This window comes from Dioscorea cayenensis, chromosome 5 (assembly GCF_009730915.1).
Source record: "Dioscorea cayenensis subsp. rotundata cultivar TDr96_F1 chromosome 5, TDr96_F1_v2_PseudoChromosome.rev07_lg8_w22 25.fasta, whole genome shotgun sequence".
NCBI lineage: Eukaryota > Viridiplantae > Streptophyta > Magnoliopsida > Dioscoreales > Dioscoreaceae > Dioscorea > Dioscorea cayenensis.
Window position 1 is genome coordinate 3597445 of NC_052475.1, and position 16681 is coordinate 3614125.

Consider the following 16681-nt stretch of genomic DNA (forward strand, 5'->3'; position numbering starts at 1 on the left):
AATATGTTTCCACATAAAACAAAGCAAAACCATAAGTTTTGCTTTGTTATCTTCCATCCCAGTTTCCTTTTAAAGTTATCCAGTTTTCTTTAAAAATGTTCTTTTCCACTTAAGTTTTTATGTTTCCATTTAAAATGTTATTTTTTCGTTTAAAGTTTCTAGTTTCCATTTAAACTTTTATGTTTCCACTTAAAATATTGATGATTTCCGCTTAAACAGAAGTGGTGGTAGGAATTCGGATTCTACGAGCGTATCTGTTCTACCTCATGGAGATCCTGATGGTGTGGCATGCCTTCCTTCCTCATTAGATCAATATGAGGTGTTGTTGTTAGATATCGGACAATGTTTTCTAGGCATTGACCATTTCAGAGATGTACATTGAAATTTTGCAATCAAATGGAATTTTGACTTCAAATTCATAATGAATAAAAAACACCGGGTGACTGTAGAATGTACTACCATTGGTTATCCATGGCGCCTTTATGCATCAAAGGAATATAATAAGAATACTTTCAGAATCAAGACAATGCACCCGACACACACTTACGGTGGTGGAATTGAATTGGTGCCACATCCGAAAGCATCTAAAAGTGGCTAAGCGCACGAGTGATTCAGAAGCTTAAGGACCAGCTCATGTATAAGGCCATCGACATTCAGAAGGACATGTTATGGGAACATGGTGTCCACATTCTATACAAGCAAGTTTGGTTGGGTAAAGAGTATGCCCGGGTGATCCTTGACAGTAGCAACATCTGCAGCTACAATTTGTTGCTTTGGTACATGGATAATGTGATTGAGATAAACCCCGACAGCATTGCATTGTGGAAAGAGACGGTGAGCGTTTTAAACATGCATTTTTTTCATTCCGTGAATGTATCATGGGATTCAAGAGGGCTTGCAGGCCGCTACTGTTTCTAAATGGTACTCACCTCCTTGGAAAGTATCGGGGTACTCTATTGGGTGCCACAGGCAAAGATGGAAATAGTGGTTTTTTCCACGTTGTCTTCGGTATTGTCGACAACGAGACCGATGCCAATTGGATGTGGTTTATTTTCAAGTTAGGTGATGCTTTATTATGAAGGAGATTATGAAGAGATAATTACATTTGTGTCAAACAGGTCTAAGGGCTATGTGAACGCCATTGCAAAGGTCTTCCCTTCTTCCCCACATGCATACTACCTTCGACACTTGGAGGCCAATTTTATGAAAGCCAATGTTAGACTTGGGAAGGCATTGAAGGAGGAGTGCTGGTCCATATACTTTCATATTGTGTGGGCATCCACGACCAAAGAATTTGATGATTCTGTGAATGAACTACAGGCCGCATCACCTGAAGCCTATCACTAGTTGATTCATAAATCAGATATGCCATATTGGTTGAATTATCTATTCCGAAGTAAATGTTGGGGCGAGATGTATTTAAATATCGTAGAGTCATTCAATGTGTGGATCAAAGAAGCTCAGCATTTACCTATGATGAAAATGGTCGACTCCATTTGGTATTTAAATGTTGATTTTATTTAACGCTTAAAAATGGTTATTGTCCTATATATATATATATATATATGTATATACTTGGCTAACAATGGTTTAGTTTATTGGTATTAAGTTCTATACATAAAGTATTCATATTTCATTATTAAGGAAGGAAGGTTCAAGCCTCAGCTTGCATATGGTGAAGGCATATATTTTAAAATTTGCTTTCGTGCTTCTCATGTGTGCCTACATCAAACAAGTGATATGTCCACATTTTCCACATATATATATATATTAGTAATTGACTATTGAAATATTTTTTAAAATACATAAATTAATGAATATAGTTAATTTTTTACCAGACCAGCCAGTTTGATCGGAAAAATCAGAAACCAACTATGAGGCCGGTCCGGCTACACTCTTTGACTCAGTTTTGAAAAAATCTGATAAAAAACTTGCACAGGATTTGATTGACCGGTCCGGTTTTAACGGGTTAAAAAAAATAATTTTTTTAAGAGAAAGGAGAATGAGAGAAGCGGAAGTGAATGGAGAAGTGCATGTCTAAAGGAAGTGAGGGAGATCAAAATTAATTATTATAATATATTTTTAATATTTTATTATTAATCCTGATTTAACTTGGATTTGACCCTATCGAATCCATCAATCTTGACCCTTTGAGCTTGGCCAAGTCAATGCCTAACTTGGATTTGATTACTTTGAAATTAATGGTTTGACTCCTGTTATCTACGAGATAAAGACTGGCGTGAATAGGTCATGAGAATGTTGGCCAAGTTGAACTTTTTCTTTAATTATTATTACTATTATTTGTTATATTTTTCTATTAATGGAAAGTTGAGCTTAATGGAATGGAATGGAATGCGCCGACCCATTTTGGTGGGGCCCATGTGAGTTCCTACGGGAAGCTATAATTGTGTTAAAAGTTGTTTTGGGCACTTAAGACTATGTTTGGTTGGGGGAGTAGAGAGGGATGAGGGGGTGTTTGGGGATGCAGTACATGTTTGGATGGGGAAGTGAAAGGGGTGAGGAGGGGTGGCTCTAATAACCCATTCCCTCAAATTGGGATTTTTTTTAGGGGAGTGGGTGTTTATATATATATATATATTTTGATAAATAATATAAAATAACAATACTGTCCTTTACTTATTTTAATAATTCCCATTATATCCTTTACTTCTTAAAAACCATATCTTTCTCATTTCACCCTGCCATTGATACATGTACTGTGGAGGCAATCGCTCGTTGATCAGCATCCTATCTCCGAATAGAGACAAGTCTTTCAAGCTCTCCAACTTAGCTTCCACCTAATTCAAAGAGGTTTGTCATCTCTTATATTTAGTGGGGATTTTCATGATGAGTTTGTCAAGAAATCATGCTTTTTTTTTTTTTGGATGTCATCTCTTATTGTTTTCTTCGATGATTTTTATATTTTGTGATTGAAATGCCACTTATTACTGTTATGTAGGTATAATATGAAGAATCTGAATAAGCTGATATATGTGAAGATGAAGACCAAGCTTGTTGAGCTATTGGATGTTCTTAATGCAACTTAACTTGATGTTCAAGTCTGAACTATTTTGGGAAGTTTGTCAAACATCATTTGAACTCTTGATTATTATAATGTATGATAAATTTTTATCCAGTCATGGTATGTTAGAATGCACAATGTAATTAAGATTGGGTAATATGACTTATCTACAAGCTATGATTTTAATTCAAAGTTGTATGTTAGTTTTGATTTGGTTATTTGGCATATGAGTGGATACTTGTGATCTTGTGTGCGCAAGCTATCTCACACTAAGTTCATTGAAATTGTTTGAGTGATTATTGGATGTTCACATTTTAACCAATGTTCATCAATAATAACAAAGATGTTATGACTCCTTATAATTTTTTTTCAAATAAATATTTTCCCTGATTATTGTATTATATATATGTTATATATATATATTTTATCATATATTATATATTGTGTTATTATTATTCTACAATTGATATATATATATCGTATTACCTATGTTATTGTAAAAAGGCAAAATATTCAAATACACATTACACTCCTCTCTCCTCCTCGCTTCTTTTCATTACTCCTTTACACTCCATAAACCAAACACAATATTTTCTCAAACCCTCCATACTCCTTCCCCTTCAATCCCCCTCCCCCTTTGAACCAAACAGGGGGCAAAAGATAGGAATGGCTCAACATGTCTACTTTCAAATGTAGGCATTAAAGTTCATATTTTGTTAAAATTATATATATATACAATAGCATTAATTATGTGAAATTACATATCTACCCTGAAAAAGTAGGTATTTATTTATATATCCTATAAAAATTATACTTGAGCTAAGCTACCATTCATCAAAGACATTGAATCTCAATTTTATAGGGGTATAGACAAAAAAACCTGGGTCCTGAAATGGTTTTTTCCTCCTCTTCTATTTGTGAATTAAACTGCAGGTGATTCAAGGTATATCAGCACATCATAGATTTTGTGAAAATATAATCATCAATATCATTTTTTTAATAGTGTATAAAAAATATACTTTTTAGGTATATATGTGTATTTTTTTCATTAATTATTTTGTACTTCAAAGTTAAAATGATAAAACCAAACCACTTGGTTCAAGTAGTTAGCTAATTAACTCATGAGTGATGCCGCAACGCACACTCACATATTTGTTATCCTTCTTAAAAAAAAAAAAATTAAAGTAGTTTACAATTATCTAATAATTTTTTGTAAATTAATTCTTTTTATTTTCTACATCATAAGTGGTAAATTGAAAACTTCTCCGGATTTGCCATTTATCTTCTATGGTGCAGAAATTAGAATTTAGGGTTTATTATTTAAAATTTTAAGAGTTTTATAATATTTTATAACTTTTAAAAATTAAAATTTATATAATTTAAATTTAAAATTTGTAAAATACATAATTGCATGGATGATCTCATTAGCATTTCCGCCATTTGGGGGGTGATTTTGAGAAGCCTAGTCAGTTACTTTAGAATCACTCCTCAGTCGTCATCCTTATCTCCAGGCCACCACCAATTCCATTTTTGGCCCTTGAATAAGTTGCCATATTTAGCAATAATAAAACATTTTTATTTTTATAATTTTTCCAAATTCGTCAAAAACCATTACTAACCCTAATAATGGTGTGCAAAATCATCATTTCATGTAAAAATCGATTTATATAATATATATATATATAAAGTTTATTTATCTCTCCCAAAATTTCACTAAATAAAAAAAAACTTTAAATTCCAAAAAAAGCAAACAAAATTATATTGAAAAATTATGTTTCTATACCATGTAGCGGGTTTTACATGAATAAACGATTTTGCCTCTGTCAAAAATGAAAAGTTAACACTGTTGACGATTTTTCCTTTTTTTTGCAAATTTGGGAAAGCACACGCCATAAAATCGGAAAACGATTCCTTATTTTGCAAAACTCGAAACCATAAAGTTTTTTTTTGTATTTTTCCTTTATAATATTAAGTCCTAGATTTACTGTTGGATCATCTCGTTATCCACTTTAAGATTCGCACTCAAGTAAGGTTTCACCGCTTTGGGTTATGGTACCGGTACCCATCCAACCACTTTATGAATTATATACCTGTGTAGTTAACCATACAGGAAATGTTAGAAATTAATCAGAGTATAGTATATCACATCTAAGCATCTAAATATGCCATATTATAAAACCAGAGTAAGACATCTAATATGCCATATAAACTAAACAATTAATAGATAGCAGAAGCATGATCACTTAGCTCCAGCCATAGCTAATTAGACAGGATGAAGAAGAGACTAAGGGCCTGTTTTGTGGACATAATAAGATATGGATGGATATGATATGAGGACTGGATAGGAGTAGGAAAGGATATAGGTATGATAAGCTCATATCCAATCATATGTTTAATGAGCACTGGATAAATAATTAAATAGAATTTTGTTATCCTATTTTATGTTTGAAGTGGACCTGATAATGACAAAATATGATATGAATGGTATGTAAATAGACAAAATTACCTTTTATAATATAGTTATATATTTTTTTTAAATAGATTTTTTTTTGAATTTTTTCCTTAATGATTTACTTTGGTATATTTTAAATTTTTAAAAAATAAATAACATATAAATAATGTCTACAAATATATAGATTGCAATATCACCAACTTGCAAAAATTATAGTTCATACCTATTTCCTTGGAGAAAAATCATACACAAAGTCATCAATATGGCATAAAGCTAGAGTAACAAATTCATTAATGGAAAATAAATACATCATATCAAAATCAATTTGAAAAAAAATCACCAGACTATAGAAACTAAAAACAAGACATGATTAAAAAAATATTTAAATAAAAAATAATATGCTTAAGAATGAGATCGACGGAGAAACCCTTTAACTACTCTAAATGCATAAAATCCTACTTAGAATAGTGAAATTAGTGTCTTATCTAGTTGTTGACAAGCTTTTTGTCCCAAGCATCATGTTGAAAAAAAATCAAAAGAAGAGATACAATGAAACTTTAGACAAGGGAGAGAAACCAAATAATAGGGCAAAAAAGTAAATTTATTTTTTTTATCATATCCTACTTGTTTCTTTCTTGACTCCCCTTATAGGATTCATTATCATGTGACAGAGAGGATAAAGTGGGCCAATAAGATAAGACTATCATATACTATTGGCACACAAAACAAAGGATAGTAGTAGGATATGATAGTCTATTATATTCTATCATTTTTATCATGTCCACCAAATGGGCCCTAAGATCTGCACTTAAAAAAACCAAGGGCTCTTCCAATCTATCCCGTTCTCCCATCGATGGGGTTGGATATTCACAAGAATGTTAGATAAGGGATCCCTAGTGTTGGTTTATATATAATCTTTTCCATCAAAAGATTAAATCCACTTTAAATTTTAAAGTAATCATTATCAAAAATACTCATTAGGATTAATATAAGATTTAAATGATAATGTTATTGGCCACTATAGTTATTTAAATTTGCTTAATTTTAAACTATCACAAAGACAATTTCAATCCAAATTAGATTTAAACTAACATTCTTCCACTTGGTCCAAATATTAATCATAAATAACTTAATATCTATACACATTAATCCATATAATCCTTTATGTCTGCATTAAACAAATCAATTGCATGAATCATGCCGGTAAGCCATCATTATAAATCAAGTATTAACTTTCACCACAATGCAATCTCTCTCTTTCTTTAAGTTGTGTTGTCCCTCAATTAAAAAGTTGTACCATGGTTTTGGTGGGACAAAATTTTAACTACTTGTGTTGTACTCAAACAGCTACTTGTGTTGTACTCCTACCCCATTTGCAAATCAAACAATAAGAAAAGTTGAGCTATGTTGTCCCACATTTTTTTTAATACCAAACACACCCTAAGTGAGTATTGTTATTATTATTCCCTCGAATGCCAAAGGGATACTTGTATTAGGATATTTCATTTGTATTATATATTCGTATTATTAAGTAGGCATTTATTTTGATGTTCATATAAATCTTGTGATAGCATTTTAATTAGTTTTGAACATTGGAGTCTATGTGTATTAAGTTAAACCTTCTACTCTTTGTGGGATAAAGAGGAGAGTACTAGAAGGATTTGGTACTTATACACTTAAATAGTTCACAAACTGGAGAGCCTTTAATTGAGCGTTAAAGGTTTGCAAGAATTTGTATGATATATACTTTGACAAAGAGTGCTAGTTGAACACTATAGAATAGTGGGAGCATATGTCATAAATGCATCACTGGGATTGATGTATTCGAACATGACTCACAACAATCCAATCACATAGGTTTTACTCTTTGACAGTCAATGATTAGGATTGTCGGTTATGATCATATGAGTGGACCTTAGACCTGAGTATCATGATCACAATGTATTTGTGACGTCTAGCCTATTACTAGAGTCGTTAGGCTCGGTTTACCTTTTGGTAGGGCTGACTTTAAAGTGCGAATATGTTGGGCAAGTAGCAGTTGTGAGTGATCACCAAGAAGGAATACATTCTCCCCGAAGTAAATGAGTTAGTATCCTATGCAATTATAAGTATGTGAGATTAGAAGACCTTGGCCAAGATAGTCAAACTAATCGTGTGAGATATGAAGGGCAGTTTGGTAATCTCACTCTAGTATAGTTATTTTCATATAATCGAGTTCAGTGAGTTTGACAATTATAATGGCTCTCACTTGGTTGGGACACAAGAACATAAAGTTTATACACCTATGGTAATCATAATCAGAAAGGTTCGTAATGATCTACTCATTCATGTTTAATTGGGTTATGGTGTAGGGCCACGAGGCTGGCTAGGTGTCACCCACGTCTTTTCGCATCATCCTAATGCCAATCGGAAGGAATCTCTAGGGAGTCATGCTTAAATGAATAAAGAATCAGTCTCGTTTTTTAGTGCTGGGGTAAAATTGTCAATTTATAATTTTACATTATGGAATGAGTGAAATTGTAAATTGGTCTAGAGTTTTTGTCTTAAGTTTAAATTTTGATTTAAATTCGATGGAGTTGAATAGATAATCAAAATTATAAGGACTTAAAGACAAAAGTGGTTTTAGTTACATTAGGACTCATATTTTTAATAAAACTTATATGATAATATTTATCATATTATGAAGGTTCATATTTTGAATAGGGCTTCATAATTGAATAATGTTTATCATGTTTTATGAAGTCTCTATGAATATGACTCTTCTCTAACTCTAAAATCAATCAATTAATTTTCTCTAGTGAGAAAAATCCCCAAGCTCTCTCTTCCTCTCTAACCCTAGCCGCTATTTGGAGATGAAGAGTAGAGGAGATTGTTTCTTAATTCCGGTGTGTGATCTAGAGGCGTGGGACTTTCGGTTGGCCCTATGAGATCTACGATAATCCGAGAGACAAATATGACACATCAAAGGAAAGGCTTTCAAACATTAAGAGGTAATTTTCTAGATTTTTTAATTAAAATAGAGTGTTCTTTAAAACACTTAAATTATATCACAATTTTATTTTTGCTTCCACATGGCTTTGATGGTATTATTTAATTTTACAATATTTCATAACAAGTATAATCTGGTTTCTTCCCAAATAACACCTCATAAGGAGTTTTATTTTTTAAAAGCTTTGATGGAAATCTATTACTTAGATAAGTTACTGTTAAGACACATTCACCCCAATATTCTATGATAATTTAAATTGGAATAAAAGAGCTTTAGAGGTCTTAAGTAGATGTTTATGTTATCTCTCTATAGCACCATTTTTGTTGTGGTGTCCAATAACAAGTTGTTTGGTGTCTTATTCCCTTTCCAAGAAAAAAAAACTTTTGCTTCAATGATAAACCCTAATTCAAAAGCATTGTCTAATCTTACTATTTTTACTTAAGTTTCAAATTGAGTCTCTGTCATTTGTATAAATGTTTTGAGAATTAGGAAAGCATTGTTTTTTGTGCTAATTAAATGTGCCCAAGTTGCTCTATAGTAATCATCTACTATAGTTAAAAAATATTTATAACCTTTGTGTCTATGTGTATGGTAAGGCCCTACATATCTATGTGAATAAGTTAAAAATTAAAGTAGTATGTATAGAACAATGTGAAAAGGGTTTCTTATATTGTCTGGCTTAATGACAAAGTGAAAAATTATCAAAAAAAAAAAAAACTTTATTACAATGATCAATAGATAACTGTTGTATTTTATAGAAAGGTAAATATCCTAGAATAAGATCCCAAATTGTCAGTAAAACAAAGGAATGCGAAATTGAATTACAAGGCTTGCAAATGGAAGTACTATTTGTTGATTCAAAAGATAAAACAATTTCTGAATTTGAAGATAAGAAGGCACCTTCTCTAGAATCTAGCCAAACAATAGATAAAGCCCTTTGTGAAGCGTACCAAGAACCAATGGCATCTTCACTGAAGAATCCTGCATTAAACAAAGATTAGCTGTAAAAATGATTTTGCAATGCATTTGACTAATGAACTTCCTAATATAATATAAGTTATAATAGAAATTGGGATTAAAGAGAATATTTGCCAAAGAAAGGTTTGGATTATATGTGACTGTGTCTTAAATAACACTTTTACAGTATTTCTATCAGGCAATGTAATATTAAAATGTTTTGGAATAGGAGCAATATTAAGAAATAGAGTGGGATCATGACAAATATGATCCGTAACACCTGAGTCTATTATCTAGAAATTATAGGATGAAGATAATTGCATACTGCTATTACTAAACATGCATGAATCATGTGAAGTACTAAAGATAGTACCAACAAAATTGGTTGTACTGATGAAATTCATTGCTATTGTATTATGATTTAAAAAATCCATCAATTTATTGCATTGAGCTTTGGTGAGTTCTATTATGTGAGTGGAGGTAGAATCATAATTAGCATCAGTAGATGCATTATTATCTGAATTTTCTTTCAAGATATTAGATGCAAACCTCCTTTCCTTATGAGTCTTAGAATTTGTAGGATAGCCATGTTTTTTAAAACATCTTTCTTTCAAATGGCATGGCTTCTTGCAAAAGTCACAAAACATATTCTTTCTTCCATCCGCTCTATCCATCAAAAAATTATTTTTATGTATATTGTGAACATTTCCTTTAAGAGAAGAGAAACGAGTACATAACCTAGATTATGAGAAGGAGTCAAATAAATAGGATAAGAAAGACCATTTATTGAAGAATCCATATGAGAGCATTTTCTTTAGTGACCAAAATCCTTGATTGTTGCTTGCAGATTAGAATACAGTTAAAAAAAAATCTATGAAAACCGGCAAAGAAAGTTGAAAATATAAAGAGAACCTCTAATACCATGTTAAGAACACTAAGAAATATAAAAAAGCAAGAAAACAAGAAGAGTTTAAGAGAAGAATTGAAAAATTTTATTACTGAATCGAATGATACATTGTGTAACTTTCTCATTCTTATATATGAAGTTATTGAATAGAAACGTAATGAGTTTTAACATCCATAACTAACATAATTGTTTGGTAAGTTGCTTAACTAATTAGCTAAGTTATGTAAATTTTGATGCTGACATAGCCTTGGCATGGCACCTTGTTTCTATAACACTTTAACAGCTTCATCATTTTCATCTCTTAACTCAGCATCTTTGATCTCCAATAACTTCAATACAGCTTCATCATCTTCATCTCTTTCACTGTAGTATCTTTGAATTCCAATAACCTTAACAATTCATGATGTCTAGGGAAAACCCCATTTGGTTGGTAGGCTTATCCAAACTTTGATGATCCTTATGGGCTAAGAGAGCTCCACTGTCACCCTAAAGAGCCCACCATGGTTGCTCGGCCCCTCAAGGGCTCACTGGGGTCAAGACAGCTCACCATGACCTGAGTGAGCCCTCGTGGGGTAAGATGAGTTCATGGAGGCCTCTAGGTGCTCGCTTTGACTCTAGCAAGCCTCCATGATGCTTGTATGAGCTTAAAGAAGATCACACGTGCTTGAGATGAGCTTTGTTGAAAGGATAAGAGAGGTAAATTTATCATCTTACTCAAAATTAATTTTAAAAAATTATCTAGTTTTAAAGAATTAAAAAAGTTTCCGATCATATTTTGCTAACGGAGCGAAAGCCCTAGCTATCATATTTGGTATTGCTATGTAATGAGAAAAAAATTCCCACCTAGCATAAACTTGCCGTAATTCGAGAGGATAGTTTTGGTTATTGTACTTTCGAGACTGCCTCCATTAATTCTTCCTAGTGGGTTAGTGGTAATCTTTGTGCTCTTTACAATAGTATGAAGTGGATTTTAGGAGATATCACATTTCTACTTTGAATTTGGATTAGGGGTAATCTCTCTTTGGTGTGAGATTATCTATTCAAGAGATTGTCATTAGTCAATAATAAGGTTTTATAGAAGGTTAATGCGATTGTGTGGATGTCTATATCAACTTTGCACCTATTTAGTTATTCTTCGCTTGAGAAATCCGGGTTGAGTATAATTCTAAAAATCTTTCGGCTCAAATAGGACTGCATGTTTAGACAACCTTTCTTCTGTACTTCATAACCCTAGAGGGATTCTATGCCCAGACATCGCTTTCTTCCTTGACGTCTCTCCCATTATTTCCCCTATTTTCCATACTTGCTTGCTTATTCACACACACAACATTTGGTCATTTAGACTAATTTTCGGGTTTAGAGTCATTACTAGTATTCGCTTATGATCCAGTGGTATACTGGAAACCCGTTGATTCGCACACGGATTTCTAGTAGTAAGCCATCCAACGCCTGTTGATCAAAGATAACTAGGATTAGAAAAAGAGTAAAATCGTATTACTCAATAAAATGGTGATCACAAAACTGTTTTACTCTTGCCCGTAGGCTTATAATAAATAGATGAGCTAAAGATATGAAAACAACCCTAAAAAGGAGATAATTTGAAAATATGCCAAAAATGACAAATTCTCAAATTTCAGCAAGAAATAAAAGGCTAAACAAATAAATACTATTGCACAAAATGGCTTACAAATCAGAGATTTCTAGCCTAAGATATAATGAAAACAATTATTACTATAAACGGCAAAATTATGGTTTTCGAGGCCTAAATGATGGAATTTGGCCAAATTTAGGTATGACTCACAAGCTTGTGTAACGCTCATGACTTTTGTTTGTTGGCCCATTTTCCATCAAATTAGACCCATAAATCCAAAAACTCCAACTCCCAGAAAATAACCAAAATGCCCTTCCGTCAGGTTGAGTCCCATTTTCTGCATGAATGCCCAGGCTAACTCCTCGATACGTCCTGCATCAGCTTTTTTCCCTATAGATTGACACTCCGCATTTACACACTTTATTACGAGATCAACATGTATACTTGCATCCCTATTAAATCCTCTTATAATCATCCTTTTAACGAGTGACCATCACCATTAGGATTAGATTTACCAAAGTTGAAGAAGGTTGAGAGGGTGAGTTGAGAGGGAGCAGAACATCCCCTTTTCCCTTCGATGTGATTTATCCTACTTTCACATTCTAAGAGTTCTTAGCAATTGCATAAAGAGTGAGGCATCGAGAGTTTCCTTTTCGCCGTGGCTTATTTGCAATTAGGGATCTTTCACTTGAACTAAAGGGTTTGATCTAGATTTTAGAATAGGGTTTATCACTTGGAATCCCTAGAGCTTAAGGCAGTCATACATGGTGTGAGGCGTCGAGAGTCTTCTCTTCGCTGGGATCTTGTAGGGGACTAGTCATGGTTGACCTTAGCTTTGGGACCTTGTACTTTTGGATTTCCATGATTCAGTGAATCTTAGTTAAGGAAGCGTAATCTTATTCTTGCACTTGAACTTTGAATCCTAGAGCGAGCATTGTTCTGTATCCCATGTATCTTGACTAATTCCTCTCTACTTCTCTATTTGCTTGCTTATTTTTCCTTGTTTACTTGTTTGTGAAATTAATCATTTTCACACTCATTCCATTGATTAGGCTAGATAGCGAGGTTACAGTTATTACTAGTATTCCTGTTCCCTGTGGATTCGACTACTCGACCCGTTGGATACACTTTATTACTTATATAGGGCGTGCACTTGAGAACACACACAAGGAGTGTGTCCATTTGGTTAAATATATGCTAAATAGTTGAATATATATATATATATGCTTATTAATGTTTTCCCTTTTTTAAATAATTTTATTTTATTCCCCTAGATGAATCAACTTAATTTTCTTACCTAATCTAGATTTGAGTACAATTTTATTTTATAATTGAAATTAATTTACAGAATTAGTTGGGATTGATTCTTGTTTCCCAATAAAAATTAAATATAAACAAACTTGTGTTGTCCCATTGAATAAATAAAGAAAATTAATAAAAAAAACCCACATTCTATTTGAACATTAAAACAATTAATGATATAACTAATGAAATTATTGATTTGCATTTAAATGATTGTAGTATTAATATTCATAGCAAATGATATAAATAAATTGTATTATTTTTCATTGAAATTAAATGATAATCTAGAGTTAAAATGACAGAAACTTAACACAGATATGTCTTATATGAATTACTTAAAAACAAATTACTTACTCTATTTTTTTTATATTATTGCTTGATAAGTTGCGTAAAAGACCCTCAAAATATGCCTCCATGCCATATCTTTGCTTCATTTTGTCCCTACATGCATTCACAATCCTGTTTATAGAAGAGAACACAAAAACACAAGAATGAGCCATAGAATCTGATAAAAGTAATGCTCAATGTAAGTAAAGCATACTAATTAATATGCATACACAAGTGCTCATCACAAATATTGTTACATAAGTTTATCTTCATCTACCAAAGCATCTCATTCTATTGTATTTTTCTAAAATTAATGTGTTACTTTTATGTAATAAATTATTACCATATATTCCAAATATGAAACCAATTTAAAATTATCTTAAAATCAAATACTTTTTTAATTAAGAAATATGAACCTGCTATTGATGGACTATTAATTTGGAAGTGGAATAAAATTATAAATTTGAAGAAAATTAAAAATAAAGAATAATTTATGCTAACAATTACTAATATATCATATATATATATATATATTAAAGTAGAAGATATGCTTAACACATGTCAACTCACATGAAAAATTTTCACTCCAAAAACTTTAATTAAATATTAAAATAATATTAAAAATTAGATATTTATAATATAGTATATTACATTAAGTTATCTTATTGTTTTTAATACTTAAAAATACAAAAAATTACTTGATAAATTAAATTATTTTATTTATCAAATTATAAAATTAATAATGGTAAATATCATATCTCTAAAACAGCTTTTTAAAAATATAAAAACAGGTATCATACATCATATATCAAATATTAAAATTATTAATAATAATAATAATAATAATAATAATAATAATAATAATAATAAATATCCTATCTTATCTTCATTCAAATATTAGAGATTTTAGGTTAATTCATCTCAAAATAAATTTAAGTCTTATTTAATTCCATTTCATGTTTTCATTAATTAGTTAATTTTTATATTAATATTTGTTAAATAACTTTTCAAATCATAAATTTATGGTAGTTTATCTAATGATAAATTAAAGTTGTTTAGTTATCAAATTATAAAATTGATAATGATAAATTTCATATTTTATCTTATATTTAATATTTTAGTCTATAAATAGGAAGAAAGTTTCATTAATCAATTAATTATTTAATATATTATTTTTTAATTACTACTTTATTTCATTTGTTATATTTGTTAATTTTTTTGATGGCTTTGATTGATTAATTAGATTCAAGGTCTAGGATTAGTAATGCTTTAGAAACTGTGAGTGCTTGCGGTTATTGGTAAACATGTTATTATTGAGGATGACATTTCAATTAGAGTAGATGTCACTAAAATTGTTCAAATCAATTAGAGTAGATGTCACTAAAATTGTTCAAATTTCAAGCAATAAGATAAAAATAATGAAGTAAGAAAAAAATTGTATCAGTAATTTATTATTTTTAATATTTTTAGTAATATATATATATATATATATATGACAACTTTAGTTGTGCTAATTTTCTATTAGTTTAGCTCCAAAAGATTGAAGATTATAATTTAAATTAAATGAATAAAATATAATTTATTCATATCTTTTGCTATGAATGTTAATATTAATTCGCATCATTTATACTGATATAATTAATTTCATTGGGTATATCATTAATAGTTTTAATATAAATAAACTGTGAATTTATTTTTTTAATTTGCTTTATTTATTCGATGGGGTTGCACAAGTTTGTTTATATTTAGTTTTTCATTGGGAAACAATGATCAATTCAGATTATTCTATAAATTAATTTAAATTATAAAATAAAATTGTACCATAATCCAAATTAGAGAAGAAAATAAATTCATGTAGGGAAATAAAATAATTTTTTTTAAAAAAATGGGAAAACGTTAATAAACACACACATATATTAATATATATAACAAAAATATTTTTAAATAAGTTTGTTTTCCCTAAAAACATCTATTTTTTTTTATATTATTCAAAAACTAATGTGTTACTTATATGTTATAAATTTATTACCATTTACTTATATATTCTCAATCATGAAATTAATTTAAAAATTTACTTAAAATTAAATATTTTTAATTAAGAATTATAAAAACATCGCTATTGAGCCCGCCAAGTGAAAACTTAGCATATCATTATTGCATTAATTAACTTTGAAGAAAATAAATTATTAGAGGGGTGTATTAGTCTCACATTAAAAATATTTGTAATTTAGTTATAAATTAATTACAAAATTATTATAGGGATTGCATTTTAAAACCACAAAGATATTTATAATTTAGTCCGAATTGATTATGGCTTATTGAGTAAACCATAAATAATATAGTGCAGTACAAGACCATTGAATTCATTTTTTAATATATAATTTTTGTATGGTATACTAATTTACTAAGGATAAATATTTTTATCACTTCAACTATTTGACTCAAAATTATCTTTTAGCTTCACACAAAAGCAATATTGTTTGATTATATTATATTATTTATTATGAATATAAATATCTAATCGATGAATTACCCACTTTGGTGGAGAATCATTAAATAATATTTCAAAATTTAGATTTATTTTTAAAAAGTTTGAATAAGTGAAGTTTCAAACATTATTATCAAAATCATCTATGATAATTATGTCTTTGTGGTGAATATTATTATTAACTTCTTCTATTACGTCCATTTCTCCCGTGCATAACACGGGCATAACACTATAAAATTAAATTAATATCATTAGAAATCATATCCAATAAAATTTAAATTAATATATGTTACTGAAATAATGCTATTTTTCACTTTCTACATATGGAATTAATCATGCCAAGCACAAGCAATGCTATTGTCTTGACCGTCACATAACGTGGAACAACAAGATGAACAATGGTAACCAAAAAACACTACAACAACAATCATCACCATCCTCTGAGATAATAATAATAATAATACATGCCTCCTCCTCCTCTTTTGAGATAACGTCTCCCCCTCCTCTGAGATAGTTCTTTTCTAGTTGCTGGACCCCCCTGCCATGGCAAGTGGAGGTCAACCCCCACTTAGTACAAGCAGGAGAGTCACAGGCTTGAGGCCGTTGCGCGAGGAGTTCAAGAAACGATGGATTAATACGTAACTGA